Source organism: Cryptomeria japonica, chromosome 10 (genome assembly GCF_030272615.1).
Source record: "Cryptomeria japonica chromosome 10, Sugi_1.0, whole genome shotgun sequence".
Lineage (NCBI taxonomy): Eukaryota > Viridiplantae > Streptophyta > Pinopsida > Cupressales > Cupressaceae > Cryptomeria > Cryptomeria japonica.
The window spans coordinates 835,559,443-835,565,809 of record NC_081414.1 but is presented as its reverse complement, the minus strand read 5'-3'; positions in this window follow the sequence as shown (position 1 = coordinate 835,565,809).

Below are 6,367 nucleotides of genomic sequence, written 5' to 3'. Positions count from 1 at the left end.
AGATTATATAATTTTTACTTCTTTTGACTAACATTAGGGGAATCCTTTATGTTTTTACAGGGTTTTCAAGCATAATTAATTTTAGAATATATGAATTAACCACTAGAATTCAATCCTAATTAAGAAAATCCAATAAATGACAAAGGAATAGAATCAAAATCAATAGAATGAATAATAATCTAATTAAAACTCCCTAGATACTGATTTGAATCATAGCGTCCATTTATCTTCTTCATAATTGTGATTGTGTGGCTCTTAGTGTTGTACTGGGATTCCTACATAAAGATTGCACAATAATTCTGAAGATAGTGTTTATTGAAATTGGGAAATGGATGCTCAATTTATAGATCTTGTATGAGAGGAATGGACAGTTGAGATTGATTTGAAAATAGAATTGATCAACGGTTGAGATTGGTTGAGACACAACTGATTGGAAGTTGAAGTCATTTGATTGATGAGTTAACTGGATTGATTGATTAGATGACTGAGTTGATTGACCAGTGAACTGAGTTGATTGATATGTTCCAAAAAGCTGATTTGGATTTAGAAAAAGGTGATTAGGGAGTTAACTAAGTTAATTGGGGAGATGACTGATTTGATTGAGAAGTTGACTAAATTGATTTCTCAGTCAAGCTAGAAGTTAGTGCCAGTTAGAATGTCAACATGTGCTATAGGAAATTGGGTTGAAATTCAAATTTCATTTGCATTTGAGTTGAATTTTGATTTTCGAATCATGAAATTGAAATGCACATTTTATTGAAATTAATTTGAAATTAGCATTTGGGGAATTTGAATTTTGAATTTTTGAATTAGTTAATTAAATAATTTTTTAAAATATTTAATTATTAGAAATTGAATTTAATTAAATAATAAAGATTATTTAATTAAAGGTATTAATTAATAATTAATTATTTAAAATATTTAATTAATTATAAGAAATGAGGTTAAATGATGAATTGATTAAGATAAAAAATAGAATAATTAGAAGAGATGAAGAAATATTAATTGGAAGAATAAAATTAGCTTAATTAAATAATTAAAGAATTATTTAACTAATAGGATGAATAATTAGTGCATTAGCGATGAGACATTTTTAGGTGTCTATATTTGCCCCTCTTTGAGACAATGTTGGGACAACGTTGTTTCAAAGAAAAAATTTCTTGCCCCAGTGTGCCCCGACGATAGTAGGGAGTAATTATGCCCCCTCATAAATTTGGTCAAAAAATTATGGAATTGAAACAAAATTTACGATATTATGCTCATGAATCACAGTTTTCAATTTCGCGAAATTTAAAGGTCATTTGACTGTCCTACAAGTGCTTCAAAGTTTAGGGGACCATGACCGTTTTGGAGGGAAAAACCTTAATTTTGGCCTTTAAATAGAAAATCCAACCCTCATTTGGCTCATTTGCGTTTAGTGAGTTTAGAGCATCTAGATCGCCCTTTTAGCTTGTTGTGAGCAATTTGAGCACAATGTCAAGCTTCAGAGCACGACAACACTTGTCCAAGCGATTCTGACCATACCAGCATCCAACTAGCATAGTCGACATGGTGAGTTTTCCAAAAAAAGGTTCTTTTCTGCCTGTTTTCCAACTTTTTCCAAAGTAGGTCCATAGTTCAATTTTTTATCTATTGCGCATTTGCAATTCATTCTTTTCACACTCATTTTAATGATTTTGCATGAGTTTGTTTCTTGTCACATTCGCATATCCATGTCGCATATGTGTTAATGATTTTGCATATGAGTGGCATTTTCAGATAAGTCATTCATGTGTCTCATTAGTGCTAAGTATTGCGCATGCGTTTGTAAAAGGTCACATAAGTCATATATGTTTTGCAAGAAAGTTATGTTTCATATTCATTGTTTTTGCCAAAATTTGCAGTGTTTGATTGAATAGTTTAATCGTAAGGCATCTTGTGATTGATTTTTTGATATTTTTCATGCAGGTAATTCTTTGTGTTCTTGGTACTAGGTAGAATAGGCCTAGTGGGATTTCCTTGCGTACATAGTTGATTCCTTATGATATTGCCTTGATCCATCATGTTCTCCATCTCCTAGAGGTCACGACCAATATGGGCCTTCTTACTACACTGGTCAAGAGATGACATTCTCAGACTTCCAATTTCCATTTGTCAACTAGTGAAGCATCCATCACACTGGAGGATGTATGGAGAACTCTACATATTTCCATTCACAAAGAGAGGGTCATTTATGATCATATAGTAGGTTTTGTAGCACTCTGCAAGATTTTTGAGTTCAATGAGCAGGATATGCAGATGAGAAGCCAATATGAGATGGGGTGGGACAGTTGAGTGCAGATTATGATTATGATGTCATGGGTTTCCAGTAGGCTGGGATAGAGTGCTAGCAGGGATGATTGTAGATAGATGAGTATACGCATGGGGACCTTGTTTACTAGTGATGCTTTATTATCATATGCAGATTGTTGTTTATTTGAGATATAGATCCATTAGTTGTGGCATCACACTCTTACAAGTTTGGGCTTGGGAGCATATAGCTATCTTTAGGCCAGTTGTCCACGTACAGTTGTAGGTAGAGGAGCCATATGCATTTAGATACATTGTTGGCATTAGACACATGGGTATGGGTAACACTCTTTAGAAGAACACTATACATGTACTGTCCTGGTTGGGTGAATGATGCACAACATCTTCCATATTGTCACCAACAATGATATTTGATCGATAGTATAGTAGAGACATAGAGAATTATTGATATCCATTTTCCTAGCCATGTTTTACGATAGTTCAATGAGGTATAGGGTGTGTCAGATGTGATGATTTATTTTGCTCGAATTGCTCGAGAGGTATCTAATTAGGGGGCTTGTATAGAGGCTCATGTTGCTTTTGTTGATTTTGACAACTTGTAGTCAATTCAACGGGGTTGGGGTCCCAAGGTTGCTGATCCTAGTACTACTCCATAGTAAGATGCATGGTGGGCTAGGCATCAACCCATTCTTGTAAAATATCTGACTATTCCTATCATGCCACGGATGGGCAAACAAGAGATGTAGTGGAGAGGAGGTAGGAGTGGTGGTGGAGATTGTGATGGAGGTGTAGTTACATCCATCACCATGACAGATGAGGGAGAGGAGAAGGAGGAGGGTGGAGACACCGAGTCGGTGAGTGAGACCGAGGATTCCCTATCAGGAGCATCTAGTGACGAGGGCATGGAGAACAATATTGATGACACCGATATGCCCGAGTTGGAGGATGCACCTATAGGATAGGCTATTGCACGTTAGGATGATGATGTATAGGCTATGAGAGCTCAAATAAAGAGCTTATAGGATGCCTTGGCCATAAAGAAGCAGTGAAAAAGGGATGACCATGCTATATATCATTGTGAGCAGGCAGCTTGGGTCCAAGAGAGGGATTCCTTGAGTGCTGAGAGAGATTAGTTGTAGAGAGAGAAAGATTATGCTTTTCGTTAGGCACAGTTGATTTGTGATGTCTATGACCAACATTTTGCTCCAGGTACTAATATACGCTTTTTCACACTATGCAAGAGGCCATGTATTATTGACAACATTATGAGGTTGTTGTTCCTATAGGACAATGAGTACCTATCTATTGGGCTTATAGGTCTAGGAGTAGGTGGAGTAGATCTACGACACAAGATAGAAGTAGTGGAGGAGTCATCAGTCCACCCTGTCCACCACCTGGTCATCCTGGGGCTAGATTGAGTAGACATGCACCTACATAGGCTCCTAATAGAGGGAGTGTTAGTTGACACATTAGTTAGACATGTTATTGAGCTTTTGGGCCTTTTATGATGTATTCTGACACAATATTTTTTTGAGACATATATAAGATATGCAGTTTTGGTAGCATTTCTATGTTCATGTTTTATGTGATTTATGTGGTATGTGATTCTATTATGCAATTTATTGTATGATGCTCTATATATTTTTTTATGATACATTTGTCATGATTTTATGTTTCCTTACCACTATTATGATGATGATGTTAATGACGTAATGATATGAGCTATATGAATGAAGTTTGAATAAATGTGCATATAATGGTTATGTAATAAATGAGTTAATGATTAATGAAACTATATGATAATGAATGTCACCATATGACAATGAAACTAAATGATATATGCAACTAAATGCAATTATAATGAACACATCCTAATGATGATTGTAACCTAATAATGATAATGAATGTATCTATAATGAATGCAACTTAATACCACTTAATGATGAATGCAACTATATAATAAATGCCAATAGATGATAAATGTGACTAAAAGATAATGTGCAGCTGAATGATAATATGAAACTAAATGCAAGATGATGGTGTTTAATCAATATGCCAGAATGCCCATTTTATTGCTTGACTCAATTAATCAAGATTAATTGTTAGTAAATGATGGATGAAAGATGAGGACCAATTAGATGTGAAGATAGGAGAAATGGATGGTGAAATTAGATTTGAGAAAAGATGATAACCACGACTTCTTGTGCCTTTGTTTTATTTATCATAACATAATTCATCATTGAGCCTTATTATGTATCAATGGAGCTTTGTACACCAGGGTATAAGGAAAAAAGGTGTAAATGTTATCTCATTGCAGAAACAAACACATAGAAGACATGGAGTGAACCCCTCCATTCTAGGTGTAGCACCAAGGGTCGAGGTATGTATGATAGTCACAAGCATAGCTATCCTAATTAACTATGCCCCCAATATGCAGACTTGTTAAGGGACAATGATCCACAAAATGTGCTACGAGAGAAGGTTTACAACATGAGATTTTATTATGCAAAAATTAAGATGAAATGCATGCTTCTAATCAGACAAGGGTGATTGTGTGTGTTTATCACACTATAATACACTGATTGACTTAAGGGAGAAAAACACTTTAGAGATAGGGATTCATTCCATTCTCAAGAAACTTTGGACTACCCAGATTAACCCACCAAGTGACTGGGATTTGTAAATGGAGATGCGGAAAAATTCTCCATTGATTCTTGAAACTTTAGTCTTTCATTGCCCATGTGTGTACAATTGGGTTTATTCTGACTCTTGTAGCCATTTGAGACCCTTAGAATCCTACATGACTAGCTACGTGAGATATCCTAACATCAAAACCATCCTGGATAGAGCCTCGTTGCCAATGGACATCTATAGCCCCGATGAGGTTATCACTGTAATCTCTTAAATATTTCTCCATTTCCAATAGGAGTCTATAGCCCTAATGGAGTTACTCACATGTTCCCATAGCCAAGTTATTAATGCACTTATTTGCATGATATTTCTTGTATTTTTTATTTGTTCTTTTCTTTTTCCTTTATCCTTTGATATATAATTAGGCATCATTATTTTTATGCTTGAACTGGCTTGTAAGTAATGAAACCTACATGGGTATGATAATGAAAGCGGCGTTGAAGTAGGATTTTAGATTTTTCGCTAGCCACATGATCAACTAGGTATCTACAATGATTTAGAGATAATGATTAATGTATAAGATATAGAAATTGAAAAACTTAGGTGATAGGGCACAATAGTGAAACCTCTACCCAACCATAGATGAAGACCAACCATAGGGTGTTGTTGAAGATGAGTGACCTTATGCTTCAAAAAACTGCATGAACAAATATCTAAGAAATGAGATGTTCCTAGATCCACTCAAGTGCAAATAGGTGACTTATTCACACAATCACCTTTGTGCTTAAACATTTAATTGATGCAAATATAAATGCAATAGACAATCAATTGTATGTAATGTAAATGCGATTATATATGATGTAATGAAAATGTTAATGCGATGCAATGCTAAGAAAATGTAAATAAAATTAAACTTATCTAGCTACTATACATAGTATGTTTTAAGATGCATGTTTTTTATGACTTCAGGGAGTGAATCTCCCTCCATTTGTGCCAAATGATATGTGTCATATGTAAAATTCATCATTAATCAATTAGAAATAAAGGGAAATCATGAATCCCTATCCAACCAAAGAATCCTAAATAAACCAATGAAATAATGCAAAGCAAAGTAATAGGAATATAAAATATTCAATTAAGACTCCCTATTCCATGACTGCATATGGCTTCCATTGTTCTTCTCTTCTTCGTGGTATAATGGCTCTTAGATATTATGCTAGCAACCGGCAAATGACACAAAGATTCAAAGTTCGTGATTGTTGAAAATGAAGGTTTATTGTTGAATTTATAGATTATTAGAGAGGATTGATTGAGAGATGGAATAAAATTGATTAAGAGGTGGAACTCAGGTGAGCTCACATGTTGATTGATAGTTGAACTGTTGATTTGGAGGAGGAATAGAATAGATTGAATAGTTAACTAATTGAGAAAAAAAACTGATTGAAAG